At 46.6% G+C, this 24,466-nt stretch overlaps 2 protein-coding genes across 15 annotated transcripts in view; both read left to right on the top strand.

Annotated features, from left to right (window-relative positions):
* Positions 1 to 24,466, top strand: part of Nca (neurocalcin homolog) — a 716,194-nt gene that overhangs the window by 313,404 nt on the left and 378,324 nt on the right. The window lies entirely within an intron of this gene.
* Positions 1 to 24,466, top strand: part of LOC139756261 (neuronal calcium sensor 2) — a 409,472-nt gene that overhangs the window by 80,444 nt on the left and 304,562 nt on the right. For 2 of the 4 annotated variants that reach the window (XM_071675467.1, XM_071675466.1), the window contains exon 1: positions 5,475 to 5,882. The exons of 1 other annotated variant lie outside the window; for it this stretch is intronic. The gene's annotated coding sequence lies outside the window, so the exon portion shown is untranslated. Of the gene's footprint in view, positions 1 to 5,474; positions 5,883 to 20,104; positions 20,335 to 24,466 lie in introns of those variants that run through there. One more of the 4 variants, XM_071675468.1, reaches the window with a different exon arrangement.

The following is a 24,466-nucleotide window of genomic DNA, read 5'->3' as shown; positions in this document are numbered from 1 at the left end:
TGAAGGATGAGTCTGCAGTAAGAGTATGAAGTGAGGAACCGAACAGATGGTGAAGGTGACTGGTGGCCGATGTTGACCAGATAACAACACTGGTATCTCGTGCCTCACGCTCACTGCTGATTGGTCCTCCTCACCAAACACTGATGGCTGCAAGGGAGGGGAAATTATGATTGGCAAATATAACGTGTTCTTGCCGCACTAAATGTGGAAAGAAACATCGTATTTAATTATCTGGAGTTCGAGGGTTTGATTCTTTGGTCGACGACACCCACATCAGCGTTAGTGCCTGGAATACATTGCTAACGCTCAGGTACCGTGAAGATGGATACACTGGTTATGCGATCCATCTTTGCATCAGACACCTCTGTGTTCATATCAGGAAGGCAGAACTCCACCAGCAAGGGAGCCTAACGTCTGGGTAGAGAGCCTGGACACTAGTGTTATTCCAGAAAATGTCAACTTGACTCACAAAGTCCCATTTGAGTACCATCACTGACATACCATTAAAGTTGTAAACCTTGATGAAGGCTGTTAAGGTCTGGAAAGTCTTTCTCTTCATAGAAACTGAGCTGTTCCGAGGGAAGAGTTTTTTTCTTTTTATACCTCGATGTTCGGTGAAAAGTTCTCTCTCTCTCTCTCTCTCTCTCTCTCTCTCTCTCTCTCTCTCTCTCTCTCTCTCTCTCTCTCTCTCTCTCTCATCTGTTCTCAAAAGTTTATTGTTTACTTGCTCGCCCCAGCTGGTCACCCGAGGGGCCATCACGTCCCCCAGTGTGAGCTTTGGCAATTTGAGAGTTGGTTGATTCGATGTTTACTTTTTCCGCATCAGGTTCGTGCAACCGTTCCCCTCCTCCTCCTCCTCCTCCTCCTCCTCCTCCTCCTCCTCCTCCTCCTCCTTGTGTCTTCGTAACTCAGTAGATTTTAAGATGTACGTATACTTGTATATTGTTTCCGTTAGGACAGACCTTTACATAGGCACTTTGGATTCACGTTGTTGTATGAAAAAGGTGAATGTTGGTTCATTTGTTTAGAATGTTGGTTTAGATCTGATTATATATATATATATATATATATATATATATATATATATATATATATATATATATACAGTGTCCACAAGGAAACCTTATTCACCCCATACAGTTTCAAACGCTATGTCACACTTACATTTTATTAATTTGTCGTCTCTCTTTTGGCTTTGATTACCATCTGCAGATGCCTGGTATGAAATATGCAAGGTTCCAGAAGTATTCTGCGTCCATTTTATGTATCTGTCTGCTGAATGAAGCGAGGCACTAATGAGGTGTTGCAGGAAGCAGCTGCCTGATCGTGCGTTCTGAGCTCCCAGTTCGCCTGGAAATCTCACGTGCACCCAGATTTTCTTGCTTTTAGGCGATGATTCGAGCTTTCTCCTCTTTAGAAATTTAAGAGCCAACCATTTTGAAGCACACACAGGTGGAAGAAATACAGTGCACAACAGCAAAATTCCCAAAATGAAGTGGCATTCGGGAAAAAAAAAAAAAAAAAAGTTCCTTCTAGATAGCCTGAGGCACATTGAGGCGGGTAACTGGTGCTCACACAATTAGAAACTCGTCTCATGACCAGATTTATGATGATTTTACCCTAAAAACGTCATATGCTTGTGTCTTTTATAAACCTTCGTCTTATATCGCCTGTGGAAAAATATAGGGGCAGACAGTGTTTTTTGCGAATACTGTGTGTGTGTGTGTGTGTGTGTGTATGTAACAACTAAGTGATCCCTGAAAAACATTTGCCAGAGTTTTGTAATATTGCTCACTTCACAAATGCCGTTATGATTGAATTAGCATGGTAATGTTTAGAAAATATGGGAAATGCTCATTTATCAAGAGCATATATTGTTGTTGCAGTTTGATAAAATTGTTTGATGCGAATTACATAGGTTGATACTGAGAGTTATTAGAATGTATCTTGCAGACTATACAACAGTGATGATATGAATTCACCTCTGCATGGGTTGTCCTACTGCACAATTGCTGTTTGAGAAGAACCTCTCAGCCGTTGTCTTCTAAAAATGAACGACCAACACTCTGTCTATGACTCCCTCATGGTGTGCGGGTGCATAAGACATTTAGGGTAGGTATAAGACAGTACCAAGTGTCTTGGTATGGTGAGGGTAAAGTGCAAGGAACTCCATATAATCAGAGTAGTTACGTAGCAACCAGGTAGTTTCTGACAAGTGTTTGTATGCGGGAGGGGGAGTGGGTGGAGCTGCTGGTAAGGGTGTATGCAGTACCAGTTCTCGCACGGCTTCCAGCAGGACCTTGGGAACCGTACATCTTACCCTCTCACTATGAGCTGCCCCACCCCAGACTCACACAAGATAGCCAGTATATTCCACAGTAAATGTTTGGAAAGTTCTATCTTGATGGACGATAAGCTGTATCATAACCCCTGCCTATGGTGCATATCCTGCATTAAAAAGATCAGTACCATAGCCATTCTCTTGGATGACAGTTCACGATGCATTGTAAATGATCTTTGAACATTCGACCAGTTGACCTTGTATGGAATTTGTCGTCTATACTCACCTCATTTTATAAAAGGCTACATGCTACTACTACCTACTACTTCTACTTCTTACACTACTACTACTACTACTATTTCTACTACTACTACTATTACGTTCTCAATCATAGTGTCCAGGGCGTTTGAACCTGGCTTTGATGATCATAATAGTTTCAAAATTCTTTTAAGTGAGGCCAGTAGCCAAGGTTCTTTGTTGTTTATGAAATTCACAAAAAAAAAAAATGTATTAAGAAAGTTTGGAGTGAAGAAGGGGGGTCTGTTTCTTGTAGTTGCCATTGTCTGGCACAGTTTTTGACCTCCACCCCGCCACCTACTCAACACGGTAGTCATGATGCTTGATGTGTGCGGCTGTGATGTGTGGGTGACACGGTGATTCAGGTGGGCAGTGGCTTCCTGCTGATCCACGACGGGTCAGGAGGTGAAGGGTAATATTGAGCATTAGGATGAGAAGCCAATACTCACTGCTCGCCAGGTTCACCGTTAGAGTCAGGTATGTGGCCGGGCTGTCTCCTGGGCAGAATATCTTGGGTTGTGGTTTGTATCATAGTTTCATTTTTGGTCAGTCTTGTATCAGGGTGATGGATGGCACCTACAGAATAGAGTTCCTCTGGCGCAGACTCCCAGTGACACAGGTTGTAATGCCATCTGTGTGATGCCAGTGTTCAGACGTTGTAACTCAGGATTCGAACCCGGGTAGGCCCCTACGTGATGCATAGTCAGCAACGCTAACTACTACACCATTTCATTCTTTTTTTATCAAGTTAGGGTTGAACGTGACCTTAAACGTATTATTAGTGTTAATATGATAACTGAATAATTGTATATGTTGCCGTTTGGTACTTCAGCTCCCTGCACTTCGAGGTATCTCGGACTCCAGTGAATGTCATTTATTTACGTGTTTGTGTGAGCGGCCATTAATAGTCATGTTACAACCGTTTTCAATTTTTTTTGTTCATTCCCACTCAGTCCATAATGAGGCCAAGACATTGTCATGACCCCTTCCCATGTGTGTAAGTTCATCATGTTTGCACGATAACCACCAGTGCATGACTGAAACCATGTACGATTGAGACCAAACTTACACCACAGGTGTCCCCTGTGATGCTGACGCATTGATTAGGTTTCGAGGCACGTAGTTGCATAGATTTGCATATTAATTAGGAAAATACTTTTTTTGCAAGTGTTGTAACTCAGGATTGCCTAGTGATGGAAAGTTTGGATTTATAACGTGTGTTTATTAGTAAGCAAAGACACGTATGGATCAAAAATGTTTGCATATTCATGGTCATTATATTTTTAGATGACCTATATATTCATAACTCGGACTCGGGCTGAACTGTGTACTTCCTGACTTGTTGAGGGAGGGAAGATAATGATACTCACAACTGGCTGACCTTTTGTGCTCGTTAGGTTGTCCCAAACCTGGGTTTCTGGCCTGCTGCACATGTGGCTGTTTGCTCTGCTCCACACATGCAGTGTTGTCTCTGGGTCGTGTTTATGCCCAGGGGACGGTGTTTGTTATTTCCAGGTTGGATCATCTGGTCAGGGATGGCCTGGCCATACAACACCTGGTACATACTGGCTCCGCCCATCCGTTAGGAAAGCCTCAACTCAATCATGGACGCGCCTTGTTTACTGTTGCCAGCGAAGGGGGACGCAGATGCACAGTGTCTCCTTGTATTCAGAATTATAGTTTACTTCACACGTCAAGCTGGAAAGCATCATGAGGACACGGCTGGATGCTGACCACTTGGACTCACCTGACCCTCGCCAACCCTGCCTGATCACTACAGTTTACTGGGCCCATACCTGAGGCTCTCTTACTGTCTCCTGGTCGACCTCGTGTACCCGTCTGGTATGCTGTACACCTTGTTGCCACCTCTCGCCCGTCTCACACCTGGGCAGTACCCGTGGGTCACCATCATCGCCACCCCCCCCCCCCCCACACACACACCCTCCGCCATAATAATGATTTACTTTTTTTTAATGTAAGACAAAGTTTCCCGCGCTGACATATTGGTTTGTCTGCTGATAGTGTTGACGACTTGCACTATACTGAAACACTGTATTGACCCGTGAAGTAGTTCTCCGTCTGCTGAAGAATGCTCCTGTTTTGCGTCTTTGTCTGAGCGGAGCATTACTGGTGACATTAAAGACATCGACCGAGTATTTCTGGTTTACAATGTGAGACAGTTGAGGAAGGTTTTCCTGTCACGGATCAGTAGGAGATTCCTTCTGTTTCCACATTTCTTGCTCACCACATCTACTAGTCTCTTGTTGGGCATTACCAAATTAACGTGTATAATGCAGGACGATGAAGTCAGAACCCAGCAAGAGGACCAGGAATATGTTGCCACCATGGTAGTCGTCCTCATGCCTCCTAAAGTTTCTGGAAGCTGGTGATTGGCACGGCATTACCATTGTGAGTCGGGGGAAACTTGAATGTAATTCAAATACCTCTGAATTCATCGGTTGTGGTGGAGACAATGGGGCGTGTCCACACATCGAAGGCCGGCAGTGTCATGTTGATCTAAGGGATGCGGCTGCACAAGACTGTCAGATCCCGGGAGTGTGGTTAAGCGGTGTGGGGTGGCTGTGTGTTAGGTTGGTGTGGCTGCCTGACGCACGACTAGCCTGGCCTTCACACTATCCTGCCCAGCGTCTTCCCCTCCTCCAGGTGGGGCTGGAGATGTCATGTACCCACCAGCCTCAAACCCACAAATCTCTCTTCCATCATCTCTCCCCTTCATTACCCTCCCTCGTGTCTTCGCCTTGCCTGTATTAGAATATCCACACTAAAGCAGCTTGGAATGTGGATACCATGTGTTGGGATGTGGTGGGAGGCGCCAGTGGGTGCTGGGGGGGCGGGAGGTCTTCACATAACCAAGACACAGCCACTCTCCGCAGTCATCCAGTATCTGTGCCGTTGCGTGAGTGCTCCACCTCTCCACCTTACGTAAAAACTACCCTTACGCCGCCCACCGCTCTCAACCACATCTTGAAAACTGCGTAGACATACTGGATTGTACTGCAAGGGTTGGAGGCAGGTGTTGGGTTGGTGTACTACTAAGGGAGGCGGTTCAGCTAGGGAGGACCGTGGTGAGGGGAGGTGCGGTACTTGGGCACGTCCTCACCGTGCTGGTGGGTAGGGTAAGCCACAAGTGACCACCACCACAATCTGGCCCTGCCTTACTCCCTGCCACGCTGTTACCACAGCCTTGCCCTACTCCACTTACTGCAGTTGGACTTGCTTGAGCCGGGTCTACGTAGTGCTTACGTCACTGACGCCGTCTACCTGGCTCTCTGACCATCTGCAGGTGATAGCTTATACATGTACCACTAGTTATAACTTATACATATACCACTAGTTATACATATACCTCTAGTTAGTTACACTGTATTTTCTCTTAGGAAAGTAGGGCCGGGGATACCAGGTCATCATTTGGGGTTTGTCCATGAATCGATATATCAATTTAATGCACATATTTACATCGTTGTGAGGGAATTAAGCAGTTTGGATATACCGAAAGTATCATCAAATCAACTGGACTCGTTCACAGATACTCGTTGTCAGATGTACTCGTACATACATGCCAGCGACCTGACATTTAAGAAAAATTCAGGATAGTGACCAGTGGGTGTGTCTGCCTTCTGCCGTTGGTGTATGACAACTTCCATCAAGACCTGCCCATTGTGTGGTCATATAGTTATGTCAAGTGCTGCTGCCCTCACCGTCGTCTTATCTTGTTACTCACTGCCATACAGGGCTCATGTTCCTGTATATGGAACATGTGTTTTGTTACTTGTACAGCCAGGAGACCGGAACTGATGATGTGTTCAGACAGGCTGTTGTTGCGAGAACAATGAACATGTTTCGTACCGCTGGACTGTGGCCGGCACGTTGACGAGCACCACGCAAGGATGCAGACTTGACACACTTTGTGCGAAGATCTGTAACTTGGTCTTAGATGCTGGGTTTTAGTTTGGATTTTATACGTTGAGCATTTCAGAAATTTTGTCAAGTTTATAACCTTCAGATATGAAGTAGGTTGATCATAACTGGTATAAAGTGTGTATAAACGAATGGTTCACGTGAAGACGTAAGGATAACTACCACATCACCACAACGTAATACTACAGCTTCCCTAAACGAATAATTCACGAGTGAAATAGTGAACTGTAAAGCACCAAGAAAAAGTGAACAACATTTGATGATAAAAACCATTTGCAGCTGTCAGGCAACTGTAGGTGTTGATAGCTGATGCCAGCAGCACCATCTGCTGCTCGGGGCTACCATGTTGCTCCCGCCAGCGACTTGTGGCAGTCCAGTCAAGGTTTCCTCACAAGTTGATTTGTTGATATAACGAAATATCTCGAGTAAAGGCCGTCATTGTATCAATATCGACCATATCTCTTATCGGAGAACCCTGTTGTCAACTTGTTCTTAATTAGTTGCTCGCTCTCTTACAAAGTCTTGTGCCTGTGCGCTTTCTGCCAAGCATTTGTTCACACACACACACACGCGCGCGCGCACACACACACACACACACACACACACACACACACACACACACACATTCTTTCATTTGTGTTTTTGCATGAGTTTATACAAATTTTTGTCTGTCAGTACTAACAAGTAATTAGCTTTTGTGTTTATGCTGTCAGAGGCTGGAAATACACAAAGAAAATACACACGGTATATCTGTAGTCACCAGGGTTGTAAAAACATGTGCTTGAAGACAGTCTTTCTGCAAACACTGGTTAACTGTCCAGTGATGATGTCTAGTGACAGACATGACACGGAGAAAATCCTGTCCTAGTGAAAGACCATCTTGGGCTGAAAATAGAATTAAGATTATCCTTGATAATGTTCGTAGTGTTTGGTATGGGGCTGTTCTTATGCACTGGGGTCTGACTAAGACCCTCTGTGACTCCTGTAATCCTTTTGCGCTACCGCTCACAGGATGAGCATGGGACGCACGATAAATTCGCCCGGGTTACCGACGCAAATCAAATTATGCCGGGGTGTACAAGCTAGGGTAGGCTCGGTGTAGTTGTACTGTACTGTGCTTACTGTACTGTACTGTACTTTACTGTACTGTACTGTACGGGGAGGGAGTTTTATACTCATAGGGCCACATCCGTTGAACCTTCTTTACTATCAAACTTTTTCAACTCATGCCAGTCGCATACGTTTACTGTTTCATCATTCAGTTTATGCCATTCATCCACCACTCGTGTACACATAGAAGTACTTCTTCACATAAAAAGATTTCGTCCTTAACTTTTATGTTTTGTTTGTTCCATCCTTACATCCTTGGAAAATCTTTCTTAGTTCTGCTGCCATCTTTGTTACCTTCCTGTGGACATTCTTTGTTAGTTCTTTGCGCTTCTTTAGTTGCGTCAGGAACTTGAAATAATTTTTTGTTATTTGCCAGCAGATAGTTGGTCTCCTTAACTTTTCTCCGAATGTGGGAATCTGACGACAGGTTTGGGAACATTTAGACTCCCAAGTCTCTATGTGTGTGTGTGTGTGTGTGTGTGTGTGTGTGTGTGTTTTCTGACTCATGGAAATGGTGTTTGTTTTGGTCGCCGATGTAAATTCAGAAATGATTCTCTGTTAACATGATAGACGATGAAGACTAAAATTAAACTAGAAAAATAAGATATGTCAAGCTGCTTCCCATAGTATCTGTATGGAGACCAAGCACATCAGTGTATGCTACTCTCATACCTCCTTGCCTTGCACAGCGGAGCCCAGTGATCTCCCGTCCCTCCTCCCCACTTTCCATAGCCTTTGTACCCCTCGCAGTACGCTCTGCAAACACCTGAGGAGATCTTGAATATTTACCATCATTCCTTGTCTTACACTACTTACACTTCACTGGAGGTGGCTGTGACTTGGCCATGGTTTGCCCGTGTACGTCAGTCACTAAGAATATAAAGAAAACATCGTCAACATCCGATGTGTGTGAAACTTTTCAAGGTCGTGACTACAAAGGTTCGAGTCAGTATAGGCGACCCAGCAGAGAGGTTCAAGGACTCGCCGAATATATATTTACAAGTGTACCTCATGAGGCAGGATACACTGCATGGGACATGGTCCTGTGGGCCGTGGCTTCAAACAGCCTGATTGATCATAGAAGCATCACAGGTAAGTCCCACATCGAGTTGATGGAGTAGAGGCAAGGCTTTACATAAGGTAAGGTTGCCTGTTTATCTCCTTTTATAAATTGTATTGGTGGTGGGAGAAGGTCGAGGCGGGGAAGACTTTCCTTCATCCACCCTCTTCCCCATCCTGTCTCCTCATTTCCCCAGTGGGGGGCCATCAGTCCACATCTGTAACTTGCCTCATATCCACCTATATAGTGTAACTATTCATTCACGTTTATCGAACGGTTGTAGTAATGTCCTGATCACACGATAGCATGTGGCTTGGTATAAGTCTTCCCTTCGCACGTGCATCCACGTTGCTTCAGGCCACTAAACCACGCCGACTCCGTCAGGTTTTTGAATCAGTCACTTCTGAGGTTCAGGTGACGAAGGTGATACAGAGACAGACGTGTGGCGAGGACTGGTGACGTTGCTGGCCACACACAACCCACGGCCGGTAACACACCTTAACCTGGATATCGATATTGGAGCAGCGCTAAAGCTGCACTCCCTCCCACTTTATTGGACTAGATTTGTTTATTCTCGCTAAGGATTATTGTTGTATTGAATGCAGCGCCTGCGTTTCACTCCAAAAATCTTGCCTTGTGTATTAACTGCTGCTTGTGTGTGGCGCGTTGGTTAGTGTGGAATGAATGTGTTGGAAGGTAAGAGATAGTCACCAGCAACAGGAGTCGGGAGTGTGGTATTTTTCAAGTCAAGTCTAGTGCCCTTCTCTGGAAGTTGGTCTGGGTTGTTGATGTCCAGATCAAGGGAATTTTTATAAGGTCACCGAGGAGATAAGTGCCTACCTTAGTAGGACGAGGCTCATTAGTGAGCCTGCCCACCGTATCTGGCTTGCGTTTTGGATATTTCTGCTTCTCCAGTTTAAGACATCAATATTAGGAACTTCCTGTGGTTTACCAGTCTTGTTAGAAACGTGTTAAGGAGGTGCACGTGTATTACGCTCTTTGACAAGTGGGCGACCAGAAGACAGGGTCATGATAGTTTTGTACTTCAGGAAGGAGAACATGAGGATTAGCTCGGACTCTCGTGCATAACCTACCTCCTCCCAGGCGACACCTGCCCCCGGCAGATGGGCTGCCCGGTAACTCCAGCGCTCGTCCTACTCTCCGGGAGGCCACGGAGCAGTGCAGCCGCCTCACAGTCAGTCCGTAGCAGCAGCAGGTTGTGAGTTTGTGCCACGGTGTTGGTCTCCCTTGACCTTGTTGTTGGTAGGACCAGCACTCGTCACCATGGCTGACGGTGGTAGCGAAGCCTTGTGCGAAAAATAACCGCCTGTGGTTACTGAAGTCTTGTCGAATTATTGATGTTGGGAGTCAGGTGGACGTTATAGTTTGGAGGGGAGGAACAAGCACCCACAGAGGGGAAGTCAGTTCCGTGTTGTTGATAGTGGCAGCAGCAGCAGCAGCGGTGGGCCGGCCGGGCGTCTTTCCTGAGTTCTTAACGTTATTATCGCACCGCATTAATCTCGGTAATCAACAAAGCTCGCAAAGTTACAGGGTCACTCGAACACCAACTTTACCTTAAAGGAGGATTTGGGTATTATTTTGTTATATAGGTTGAGGCATTTTGATTGGAATGATATGGCTGTGTTGTATGGTAGTGGTGGTGGCTGTGTTGTATGGTAGTGGTGGTGGTTGTGTTGTATGGTAGTGGTGGTGGCTGTGGTGTATGGTAGTGGTGGTGGCTGTGGTGTATGGTAGTGGTGGTGGTTGTGTTGTATGGTAGTAGTGGGAACATTATTGTTCATGAACCGTGTTTGCCTCATGGTAAGTTTTAAGCATGTAGCCTGTGATAAGTCTTGATAAGGCATCGAGCATAGGCACACACACACACACACACACACACACACACACACACACACACACACACAGGTACCTCTGTGTTGACTCACTCCAAACGGCAGAATTTGCTCAGCTGGGTAGGTAGTAAGCCAACTGTCCGGTCCTCAGTATGAACTCAGGCCAGATGATCAACAACGTGCAGTTTTTCCATCTTGCGGAAGCTGTATGTTTGTGCCTTTCGTAAAAAGGAAATTATCCATTAACAAAAACAGGTGATAAAGAGGTGTAGATTTGTTTTGTTATGACACACGTTTACCTGTGGCTGGAGTGGACGACAAGATTGAAGCTTATTAACATTCTGTCGTCGCCAGGACGGACAAAATGTTCACACTTGTTCATGCATGTTAAGAGAGGCTTCTAATTGTTCATCGTGGCTGCCTGAACTGTACCTTGTAAAGTTATTCGTCTTCCAGCACTACTGCCAGTGGATCTGTAGATCTCTGTTAAGAGATTACTATAGTGTTATATTGTGTAGGTGGACGAGGTAGGGAAGGATGTCTTGGTGGTGTCCCGGGCTCTGCTTCTCTTGGTTTGTCACAAAACATTGCAGGAAATATTGGTGACTTGGGTAAGAAACTAGGTCATGGTATTATTATTATTATTATTATTATTATTATTATTATTATTATTATTGGTAGTGTTAGTAGTAATATTTTTCATATCCTGTTTACAGAATCTCTTGTGTCGCAAATTGCATCATCACCGACGTAACTGATCTGAAGCCAGCATGAAGTCCGCCCGATTCTTTCGTTTCAGCAGAATTTACAATTAATCAAGTTTTGTTTGTTAATTACTGTAAGGATAATGTGTTGTCTAGTGTAATGCAGTAGTTGATATACTGCTAACTTCGTCGACTGTTTTACTGAGCAGCGAGTTGATATATGTTTGAAAGAGGTTTACTTGTGTACGTACTGCAGGAGAGCGTGTAGGAATGCATACGTGCATGGTGATGGTGGGTGATTGGCCGGCGCTCCTCCCTTCCCTCCGCCAGTCCCCTGCCCGCCCCACCTCATCCAGCTTATTAAGTTTTTTTCTGTGTGAACGCCACATCGGACGCCCCACCCTGATGAAGTGGTCCGTCTGTCACCAACCTTTGCCCCTTTTTTTCGCCTCCTGACCTGTGGTTTGAAGTGTAATTGATGCTCTATATAATGATCAGGTATCTCTGATTCACTGCAATAGGAGCAGGGCATGTGAAGAAGGAAGTTAGTGTTGGTATATTGTGCTGAGGGTCAGGCTGTTCTGCTGGGAGAGAAGCTCCTCACAGTAATGAGATGGTTGTGACATGTAGTCTGTCACATGGTGGCATCTCTCGTGGTCACATAAGACGTACATCATAGGAGAATGAAACACATACAGGGGAAGGCCGATGTGTAGGGCAACATGAAACAAGGTTTCCTCACAACCTTGTTAATCATATTATTTGGTCAGTTACTGCTGGTAATGACGATAACATGCAAGAAAACTTTTGAAGGGTTCTGTTCACTTGTCGAGGACGAGTCGTATACTGAAGGAGGCGTGGTCATTACCTGTGCTGTTAGTATGGGCAAGGAAGGGCATGGCTTCTGAGTGTTGTGATGAGCTGCGACGTGGCGTTTAGGGGCTTTGTGTAAGGGTTAACGGAGTAGGGCGCTTATGGACGTTTATAAACATTAGTACATTAGAAGGACAGATAACAGGACCTGATGGTCCATAACGAGGTTATCTCTGTAGGGGAGAGCGGTGGTGTGGTGCCCGTGGACATGTGTTTAGTGTGTTTAGGGAGGCGTGCATGGTTGTCTTTATAAATTGGGGCGGGTGGCACCCATAGATGTTTGTATAGTGGAGGACTAGGGCGGGGGTGTGGCGTGTGAGGGTTGGAGGGTGGCGGCGCCGCTTGGGTTGGCACTCAGCATTACTACCGGCCCATGCCACCACACTAGTTATTGATTGGTAATGACACCACACCCTCCTCCTCCACCCTGCCTCCTGCTCTTCCTACTACCACCTGTGTCTCTCCCTTCCTACTGCCACATGCCCTTCACGTCTCCTACTCTCTTGCCCTTCACGTCTCCTACTGCCACTTGCCCTTCACTCTTCCTACTGCCACTAGCTCCTCATCTATCTTACTTCCATCTGCCTCTCCCTGACACCTGCCGTTCATCTCATCCTGCTACTCGCCTTTTCCCCCACACTGCCAGCTGTCTTTCACCCTTTTTCTTCGCCTTCAGACACGTTCACACCATCCCTCCCACACCCCCACCCGGTACCCTTTACTACACCTACCCCTCCACAACCCTTAGTCCTACCCACCACACCACCTTAGCACCCATCTTCAGGTGGCCTTTACCGCTGCATCAAGAAGACATTGTCCTTCTGGTGAGCGGCCTCAGAGGAAGCGTGGCACTGACTACCGCAGTGTTTGTGATCCAAAACTCCTCTTGGGCGCCACTGGGGTCAAGGTCTACTATCTTTTCCCTCCCGGATGCACAACACTCCCACAGTACCCAGGCTTCTCTGATGTACTCTCAGAAAGCAAGAACAGCTTTGCCGATGCACGGTATGGTTGAGGTCACGTATGACGATGAGGGAGGTGGCTTAGAGAGAGCCATGGCCTGGACCCACAGCACTTCTTTCATCAGTTATGGAATGATTAAACGTGCGAGTTGCCCCCTAATTCCTGAGTTAGCGAGGTAGCGCCACGAACAGACTAGGCACCTGTATGGTACGGCCTCAAGTGTTTTATAGCAGTCTTACAACACCGTTCAGTCATTCATCTCATTTGTCTTAAAACTGTGATCATTAAACTGTGATCATTCCCTCAGTGAAGTCTAGAATAGTTTGCTCCGCCCGAGCTCCTTTCTTTGAACCCATGTTGTCTCTCACTTAGTTTCACCTTTGCCTGTAGTCATACACTTGCTTTCACATCATCCTTTACACATACTTTGCAAGAGAGAGAGAGAGAGAGAGAGAGAGAGAGAGAGAGAGAGAGAGAGAGAGAGAGAGACTACATTTGTATATGCACACTGAAGTTTGTCGACTGCTTGTAATGTCTAACCCACACCCTACAATGTGAGATGATGAATAACATGATTAACTGAAGGCATTATAGCAAGACATTTAAATTCAGATTGTATATGAAAATCGGAGGATTACAGCTTTTGATTTTCGGTTTGTGTAGAAGTGTTTAACTGTGATATTAGACAATACAGCTTGCTAGCACAGCTTATATAGTCCTAAACGAGGAGATTATAACACATTAGGTTCAGTGTGTTGATAGCATCTCGCCCAGTGGAATTTTTATTGTAATAGTTTAAATGTTATGATGCACGAAACTCTCAATACTTGCTTTGTAAAGAAAGCGCCAGAGGACACATTGGGAGGCGGGAGGAAGTAATGAAAAGGTGACTGATCTGAGAAGGGGATAAAGGGTGTAAAATGAGGGGCGGGAAAGAGAAACATGAGAAGGATTGATGCGAAGACGGACTTAAATGGGACGGGAGGCTAAAGTGACTTAGGAGGAAAATGAAAGAAACTCAGACGTCCACCATGTGAAGTAGGACAGGACGACGTGGGGTATGTGACGATGACGAGGGTCAGGAGGACAGGACGACGTGGGGTATGTGACGATGACAAGGGTCAGGAGGACAGGGAGACGTGGGGTGTGTGACGATGACAAGGGTCAGGAGGACAGGGAGACGTGGGGTGTGTGACGATGACAAGGGTCAGGAGGACAGGACGACGTGGGGTATGTGACGATGACAAGGGTCAGGAGGACAGGGAGACGTGGGGTGTGTGACGATGACAAGGGTCAGGAGGACAGGGAGACGTGGGGGTAAGTGGCGGTGATATGGGTTATGTGGATGACGAGGAGCATCGTGGAAGACAAGACAGAGAAGGTAACTTGAAGGTTACACTCTGGTGGAGGCAGGTGTCCCGCTGGAGCAAGTGTGTGGCGAGTGTATAAAGATACATCACCTTGAAGGGAGAGAGAGAGGGGGCGGCGCATCCAGCAGCACTCTGGTGTCTGTACACCCCTGCCCACGGTCCACAACCCCTCCCCTGCCTCACCCCGCTCTCCCACATCCACATCACTAACCTCCCATCCACCTCCGTACTGCTGCCTCCCTTCAGCCTCACTCACATCTCTACCCTCCCTGACTGTCCCTCCTGCTGAACCAATCACAGCTTTACCCTCCCTGGCCGTCCCTCCTGCTGCACAGCTCGCAGCTCTACCCTCCCTAGCCGTCCCCCCTGCTGCACTACTTCCCTCTCCGGAGCTCCCTCCAGCTGCACCTCTCACAACACCTAACCTCCCTGGTTCTTTCTTCTGCTGCACCACTTCCTTCCCTGACCGTCCCTCCTGCTGCACTACTACCCTCCTGACCGTCCCTCCTGCTGCACTACTACCCTCCTGACCGTCCCTCCTGCTGCACTACTACCCTCCTGACCGTCCCTCCTGCTGCACTACTACCCTCCCTGGCCATCCCTCCCTGCACCACTATGCTTCAGTCTGGTATTCTCCAGAACACACAGGAATTACCCCATGTGTCTTTGAAAGCTCCGTCTGAAGACTGAGGCTTCTTTCTTGCATATTTTGAAAGCTTACTTGGTGATGCAGAAACATCATATCTGAATATTCTGAATTGGAAAACTGGATTTTAAAGTTTTGAAATGCGCATATGTAAAAGGTGGCACGGTGGAGCGAGACGCCAGAGGAGGAACACTGGGCCTTTTATCTGGTGTTTGTCGTGCCTCCTCACAGGATTTTGTTGCAGATATGATGGATGTTTGGAAGGGATGCCCTCATGGTTCCCCTCCTGCAGGGGTACGAGTGAGCTATGGATACGTGCACGTAGGTGTGGTCCAGTGTGTCGTCTGCCTCAGTACTGAGAGGTATCACGTATGCACGACGTAGCATGAGACTGTGGATTGCGCTGTTGTTGGGATTTGATCTTGAGAGCGTGTATGATCCTGCTGAGCTTATGATCTGAGTGCGACTCGTCTGGTCGCAGTGATGAGAGCACCAAGCTCTACGTTCCCCCAACACAGAGCAGTGCGCTGGTAGGGTCTGGCACAAGCACAGGAGGGAGACCAGTGTGTCGTCTTTAACGATCCAGACACTGTACTGTGACCACGGCAGAATGTGAAGCTTCCAGACTTATGACGCTTCCAATAACAATCTGAAATATATTTATTGGTGAGTCCCACCTTGGTGAGATAAGACGAGAGTTTTACGACCACGAGATGTGTGTGTGTGTGTGTGTGTGTGTGTGTGTGTGTGTGTGTGTGTGTGATATTTGTGGTCACACGTTTACTCCTGCACTCATGACGTACTACAACAAGAAGATCAGGAAACTGTTTTAGCATCTTGTGAAACATGAAAATACTTGGAATTACTGTAGAGGATATTCATTGCCATATTTATTACTTTGTATAATTCAGGAGAATGACCTGAACAATTATGATTTGAAGTATGATGGAGAGCAGGTGCAGGCCGGCAAGAATGTCATGGTAGTGTTAGTAAGTGTCTGGTGTAACTGGACGCACAAGGTCGGTCTATCCTGGCAGTAGACTGGAAGACACGCATGACGTTCTCTCCTCCTGCAGTCTCGCTAACATTTAGAAACATAGAAATAGAGAGGACGGGTAGTTGTTCGAAGCTCCGGAAAAGGTTAATATGTGTTGTCACAATGTACATAAGTACATTGGTTTACGGACATAGAAACGAATACGGAACATTGCCACTCGATGTAGCCCGGTAATGGATCGGAAACCAAGATTGTGTCGGCAAACTGCCAAACCCCAGCCAGATCGTATGTGTCCTTACTAGGCCACTGATTAGCGTCTACTAGACACACACACACAAGGAAAGACCAAAGATGGTCATTTTAGACTACAATTTTTCTTCCAGTCCACAGATTTACTTGAGTTGGGAGTATGAAAACATAGAAATAATGATGTCGGAGGATGTACGTTGTAAACATCATAACCAAACGGATTTTGTTGTTTTACAACCATGACGAACCTAACCTAACCTTCTACACCAGGCGGATGCTTGCACTTCCTCTGTAAAAAGGGCCTAAGCCACGTACCTATTTTATCGACTAACCCTTATGGGAAGATGAACAGCTGGGTTGACTGTGGACGAACTGCTACAACCAGGAGTCTAACCTATGCACTCGACCCCGGGCTGCTCGTGAATGCGTCGTGGTCAGTGATAGCCGACTGCTGCATTACGTCGAGATCACTCTTGCGTACTAACGACATCGTTTGAGGTTGACATCATAGTTGAGTTGAAAAATGTGTAGACGTCATCGCAGCCCATAATGACTCGGTCGTATAGCAGAAGTACTGCGAGCGACTCAACACGTCAGTCTGTACTGTACAGATATAACAACATTACGAACGCGATGATTATCAGTTTTCCCGCGGTAAATACACGGTCTGTATATTAAACCTTTCCCCAGTCCAGACACGACCTGGGGTAGTGATCCCTACATGTGTACATGAGCTGTCAACGTGTCACGTACATTACGAGTGGGTGCATCTAAAAAGCCTTGAAATCAGGTACTTACACTAGTGGACTTGGTTAAAGGCCGAGACACGGAGACAGATACTGTCTACCAGAACCAGCTACATCCACTTTGCTGGTAATAACTTCTTACTGGAATACGTAGTTTCAGGGTGGGCGGTGTGGCAAGGTTGGCGTGTGGCGGGGTCGTGCACACTGGCAATAAGCCGCCTCCCTGCGTGTGGCCTCAAGTATTGGCTCCCCTCCCTCATTGCCCTCTTTGTCTTTGTCTTCATCTTTGCCCAGGTTCTGTCATCGTCTTCCTACTTCTTGATATGTATTGCAGTTTCTCTCTCTCTTCCAGATTCGTGATTTGTTCCTCATTAATGCTTTGCGTCTCTTTGTCTCTGCTAGAAAAAGCTATAAGCTTTCTCCGGATGTCTCCCCCCCCCCCCTCTCTCTCTCTCTCTCTCTCTCTCTCTCTCTCTCTCTCTCTCTCTCTCTCTCTCTCTCACCTCTGTGTAACCGAGGCTCCGTCAGTGAGTGAAGCTACAGATATTATGTTCTCACCTCTGCCCTGCCCTGGCCGTCTTCGTAGGTGAGTTGTCTGCTGACCGTAGCGTTACCTGGCTCCATGACCTCCACCTAGCACCTCTACCTGTCACCTGCTACCCCTTCAACCATACCTCTCTCACGAGATGTGTTGTCTCGTGTTATCTTGCCCCCTCCCCACTTTCTCATTTCCTCTTCCATTCTTTTCTATTATCACACTGTTGTCTGCCTCAGCGACCGTCACACACCTTCCTGATATTTCTCCTGTCATATTTGCATTGCCTCTCCTCTTTTGTCTTTCGGTAAAGCATTCTCTACTCGGACCGCCTCTCTCACTTGCCAAGATACTACTGTGCTCTCCATGTTTGTGGATGTGTCTCTGTATTGAAGACATTGGGTCACTCAAGCTTCCTCTATAACATTGCCTGCGTCACCGTATTCTGTACATTTTCGTACTGACAGCAATTAATTTGTGAGATTGTGAGACTAAAGTAAGAACTTTTCTTTAGACGTAGTGTTGTTTGTCGTGCCTTCCCTTGGTCACCTGCTTCCTTCCTCTCCACACCCACTTGCCCTACCCCAGCCCTACACCTCTCCTTCACCCGTCACTTGTAGCCCTCTTCATCTTCACATTACCATACCCTCTCCGTCTCTCATCACCCCATCCCCCACTTCTTATTCCTCTCTGTGTGGCACTCCTTCCCTCTCTGCTGTTACCATCTTTCTCTGTCTGTCCCTCTCCAGTGCCATTCGCATGTTACCCCTTATTCTGTCATTCTTATTTGCCTATTTCTCACTTATTCTCTTTTTTCGTCTCTCCATATTTTCCCTTTTCCTGTCATTTTCTCTTTCCTCTACTCCTCTCACTTAACCCCCCCCCCCCCCACCCACCCACGACCTTGCTCGTCTGCCGCGCCACGTGTCGCCCCGTCCCTCTCGCCCTTCCACTCCTCTGCCTTTCATCCGCACTCCGCCTGGCTCTGTGAAAGCTCCTCCTGTGTATATGAGGCAACATTTGTATTGATTATACCGCTGTACACTGCCTAAGAGCGGGTCTGAGGCAAAATGAGCCTCACGTATGACCGTGCTGGCTCGATCATGGTGCACATCAAAGTGCTGGCTGTTGTAAGGTTTCCAGATAATGATTGATGGACCTGGAAAAGTAATTACCTCTCTCTCTCTCTCTCTCTCTCTCTCTCTCTCTCTCTCTCTCTCTCTCTCTCTCTCTCTCGGGCAGGAAGGAAGTAGAGTTAGAGGGAGGATTTATACAAATGTGTCGGATAGTTTGTTTGTTTGTTTGATTTTTTCCATGTGGAAAGCAGCAGAGTCCCAGCTGTGGTTAGCATTCGCTCCCACAGTATCTGGTGGTGAAGACAACAATTCCTTCCCTCGTTGCTTCTGTTGTATGTAGACAAGCTTACCAACCCACCCAGTCATGTCCCTCTCCGGCGAACTGGATTCTAAATAGAAACACAAACCTTCATTGAAGCCCAAGGGTCTTTTATTAGTAACCCTTGAGTGCTTGACTCTGTACAGTATAGCCACTCACAAGTGATCTTCATCATTCATAGGAAAGTCGTGTAAGTAAGGCACAGAACTGCCTTTGTGTACTACAACAACGAATTGATTGACAGTGTCGGGTTGGCACAAGTGATCCTTGTGTGCTGCTGCTGCTGCTGCTGCTCTGTGTAGCAAGCCCGCCACTACCACTACCACGCTCTCTGGCACCATCATCATTTACCATCACCAACACCACACCATAAGGTGGTACGAATCTCTACCGTCACACGTCATCACCATCATCAGTAACACACTGCCACTACATCAGCACTGCCATCACCACCCATCCTCCTGCAGGCAGCACCATTACCACCTTTGTTGCAGTCACCACTACCTTCACCATCCCACCACCACCATCACCACATTCACTCCCCACCCGCCCTAAGAATGCTCCCTCCCCTGGGCCAGTCGGTAAGTGGCTTCGATAAAATCCCTGGGCGTGCACTGGGGAAATGTAAGAGTCGTTTGCTCCGAGATTTTAGTTTTTAACATTATTTTCAAGCTGCAGGTCCCTTTTATCTGAGTGTAAGATAAAGAATGGTGTATAATCAATAGTCTTTTCTGAGAGCCACAACATACAACCTGACCATAAGTATATTCAGCATTATGGATTAATATAACAGTACTCATTGATGAGGTGGGACGACATTTAGTATGTAGGAGGAGGGAGAGTTGTGTGAGGGTAAGTGTGGGGGGTTTGACCCTTCTTGCCTGGCACTCTGGACCTGACACGCCTGAGGCAGTGCCTCTACCACACACTGTCTGACTGGTCTCTTGTCCTATGAGTGGCAGTTAGCGTGCCTGCACACACACTCACCATGACCATGGTGCCGATGTGCTCCCCACTCACGACGGGAATGAAGCAACCGCAGGCCGGTGCCGATGTCGCCAGTGGCTGGCACGTCAGCATGGCAAGCGGCTGTGTTTTTTGATGCATGAGACGTGTACAGCAGAAGTTGATATTGGTAGTGTGGTGCCAGTGGTCGACCCCAGGTACGATGGTGTCTGTAGGTGGTACTCCTGTCTGGCCACCGTGCTTTGTGGTGTGACAGATGGGAACACGAGGTATGTTGGAGCCATCTGAGTGCCCTCCTCATGTAACCCTAAACTCCTTCCCTGCTACGCAGAAGCATAGCAGTATCGTAGGTGAGACAAACTAGTTGCAAAGTTTTTTAAGAAATTAAAGTTCATTAAATATAGTGACAGAGAAATTAAAGCTACAGGTTGGGATGTGTGTGGAGTGTGCCATTTAAGCTGATCTTCAAACCAGACTTAATAATTAGTAATGTCATTAATATTACTGTATTTGTTGACGCTCCCGCATGATTAAAGGAGCTGACATTGGAAAACATGAGGTGAGGAACGATTGTGTGTCGTGACCTCAGGAAGTGAAGCAAGGGTGAGTCAGGTCAGTCGTGTGTGTTGACTCAGAGAACATTGAGACGAACGTGTACCTGTGACAGGTCAGACATGTGCGTGTGGACGCTTGGACGAGTGAGATTCGTTCACCTTCGAATCTGAGGCGAGGATCGATGAAATGAGGTGGCTTATTAAGATTAATGAACACCCAGCATGATTAACAGTTACTGATCAGGATTTATGCGTATGTCCTTACATAATGACGGTGGTAGTGTTGTACGCTGGCTTCCCAGTCTCGTGGGCTTAAACATAAAACGCTGGGAATTTACATTGATGAAAGGATTTCATGTTGCTTATCTGGCTCATTGTCACCTTAGGTTTGACAAGTGCGTTACCACTCAAGGCCAGAGAGACACGGAAGATGCTGTGGGTGTGTGGGTAGGTCCAGTGTGTGTGTCACAGGCAATCCGCCAACACTCCTGCCATATAAAACCATTCATGCGCAGCTGCAGCAGCCTGGAAAATTAATACCGTATTCCAGGAACTAAAACTCTGAAGTTTATGTGAAAATTTCCATAAACGTTGCTGTGATGTGGTGAATATGAATGATATTTTAGTTTAACACTAAAACCAAGACACCCTTATGAGCTCGGGAACTACGGCTCAAAATATAAAAGGTAGGTAAAGAAGAAAAAAGTGTGTGTAAAAGAGCGGCTTCAATATGTGGGAGATGACAGTGTGATGCCTTTATGAGTCGGGCTGAGCATGGAAACTCGCCTCTGATGAGTTATATATTGTCTACTTGATTCGCTTGTGAGGACTGACAAAATGAGGAATACTGAGGGAGGTGAGAGCTTACTTCAGGAGAGTTATTACGGGATGTGCACTTATTATTTGTGTACTGCTGGATGGTGCACGAAGTGATGCCTGACTTGTACACATAAACAACATCTTGCGAGCACGACGGATGTGGTACGGAATAATTCCATATATGAACAAGTGCCTTAACTTGTGTTGTGGGTATTAGAGACGACAGTGTTGGTGGCCCACGACCCTGATTAGTTGCCGAACGATGTGTTGAGAAACGTGGCCTCTGCCTGTCTTGATGAGTGCACTGAATAGGTTCCTTCTGTGTCTGACCAGCTCTCATGCAGGAGCCACCGTGTTCTGGATGCTGACCATTCCAGTAGCCAGATAATGTTACAAAATCTGGCTGATTACATAAACTTATAATCTTTCAAGTGAGAGTACCTACAGATGTAAAAAAAAAAAAAAAAAATGTCTACTGTTTCAGAATTTGCTCCAGTGTTCATTCATGCCACGCCCCATACTGCGTCGTCATCATCCCCTGCCGTAGTAGTTTCTCCCGTCCTTCAGATGTTATCGTGTGGCTGCTGCTGTACTGATCCTTCCGTCAGTGTGTCAGAACAAGTGTTGGCTGAGGCTTCTTTACAGTCTTGTGATGGACGGGAAACGCTCTGACTTATGTAGGTTATCCGGAGCCAGCATTAGGTCACACTTCAACTGTACCTGTCATGAACACCACCTGGTGCTCTCATTAACGCCTTCCTCCTACCATTATCCTCTCTCTCTCTCTCTCTCTCTCTCTCTCTCTCTCTCTCTCTCTCTCTCTCTCTCTCTCTCTCTCTCTCTCTCTCAGGTAGTTATGGCGTCTTCTCCCTGGATTCGTGTTTTCTCTCACATTATCTTTCCCATTATTTTCCAGCCCACGGTCGTCGGAGAGACCGGCCTGTAGTTCAGCCCATCTTCCCCATCTCCATTCTTGAAGACAGGCGCGATATTTGCTCTCCATCCATCATATGTAGTCTTGCTCCATCCTCGTTTTTGCCATCACTTTCCACTGAATGACTGACCTTTGACCGTGCATCGACTCCTGCCGCCTCCATCCTCTGCCAGGTGTTCCTCGTCGGCCTCCCGTGGCCTCCTCCTCCTCCTCCTCCTCCTCCTCCTCCTCCTCCTCCTCCTCCTCCTCCTCCTCCTCCTCCTCCCCCCTCAGAACCAAACAACAAACACACTCATATTTTTCACGCGTCTTTGTCAGCTTGCCAAGTATTGGTTTAAAAGTCAACATTAGTGGAAGGAAGTCGTACAAAGTTTGACTGGGTTTGAGAGCCTTATGTCGAGAGCCACTTTAAAGGGCCAGTATTCATAATTCCGGGAGGGAGTTGGGCAAGAAAGTGTCAGGCCACTCTAGTGTTTAAAGATGAGCTGTACAGATTGAGTCTATGCGTAAAGAACCATGGTAAGAGAGTAATGGCTCTCGCTCACTCTGTGAGGCAGTCAACGGCGCTCAACGGGAGTTCTCCCTCACTAAGAAGACAGATGAATGAGTTTGTCAGGAAGATGGCGACGCTGTGCCCCTGCCTTCCTGCGCTGCTCTTTCATCCACCTGCTGGGTAGACAGATGGTGCAGTCCTCGCCTGTCATCCACCTGCTGGGTGTACAGATGGTGCAGTCCTCGCCTGTCATCCACCTGCTGGGTGTACAGATGGTGTAGTTCTCTTACCAGAAACGTTTCCCCTCACCCACTGTGTTCCAGTACCCGCACGGCTCCCACGTCATTAGGAACACACCCCTTCATGCAGGATAATCTGCATATCTATGATTTTTTTTCGTGAATTTTGTGTATTAATGAGAAATACTAGGAAGGGGGGGGGGGGGACAGGGCCGGTGGTGGGGATGAACCGAGGTGAACCAGTCCTGTGAAATTATGAATGGGAAATGGCGACTCATGTGGATGGTAGCCAGTGTTATGAGACTGACATTACCAGTGAGGGGTGATCATGTGAGCACCAGTAAGGCCGCCTCTCTCATGTTACCAGAGAATGAACTCGTAGAACTTGGGTAGTACATCTGGCTGTGAACAAGTCTCCGTGTTGCCCTCCTGCAACACAAGTGAAACTTTCTATGTTTCTCCACGTTATGCTCTCCTTCAAAACTGATGGAAACTTAACTGTAAAAAACGCCGTGAGAAGGAGAGTGAACGTTCAACATTAATGACACAAGTTTGACAACAACGGGATAGTTTGTGTAAACTCAGACAGCCAAGGGCTTGCAGTCCAGCCCAGTCGCTCTCCTTACCCATAAACACGACTAACTATATCAGTTTAATTAATTCATGAATTTCAGTACTGCTGCACCAGCATTGGCCTGCTTAATTTTCCAAACTTTGTAATACAGTTGGAAAACTAAGGTGAAAATTACATAGTTTTTAGTGGTAAATTACAAAGGTTTGCCTACTGTGTATTATGATAATCAAGCACGAGAATTACTATGTGAACTACATTTTGGAGTCTGGGTACGATGGCCAGCTTAACATCAGTCGACGGTGCCGAGTTAAGGTCATGGTCATTATTATATACTTTATGGAATATCTTATGATGGTTTACGAGGTCCAGCCAAGCTGCTGTGTTACTTGTCTGCTCATTATAAGTATTGGAGGTCGCTGCCGTAGGCCTACGTAATCACCACATCTCGGCTGGTCTGGCACACTCTGTACATACTTGTTCAGGCCCGTTTACTCTTTTATTATGGGATAATCCATAATGTTTGTAATAACAGCAGGTAATGTATTAATCAGTTTTGATCATGGCATATCCTGATGAATGCCTGCTTACCGTGTCTTTCTTATCATACAAATGCTGCTTCGCCTGTCCCTTCTCACATATTCTGCTCACCCTTCCTCCAGAAAGAGTTGGTTTTACATCCTGTACACTTCTCTGCATCCTGTACACTTCTCATGGTGGATGGGTAGACGTTTGCTGGTGTTCGGTGTTCTAGATAAGTCTTTATGTCGTCACGTCCTCTGCCACGAGAACTTTAAGTTTATATCCGTTAAACGCTATGTTCTGATCTCGTGTACAAGTTAGTTAAAGCTTTGGTTTGTTTCTGCAGATAC

This window comes from Panulirus ornatus, chromosome 21 (assembly GCF_036320965.1).
Source record: "Panulirus ornatus isolate Po-2019 chromosome 21, ASM3632096v1, whole genome shotgun sequence".
NCBI lineage: Eukaryota > Metazoa > Arthropoda > Malacostraca > Decapoda > Palinuridae > Panulirus > Panulirus ornatus.
The sequence above is the reverse complement of the archived record's forward strand: the minus strand, read 5'-3'. Positions and strand labels throughout refer to the sequence as shown.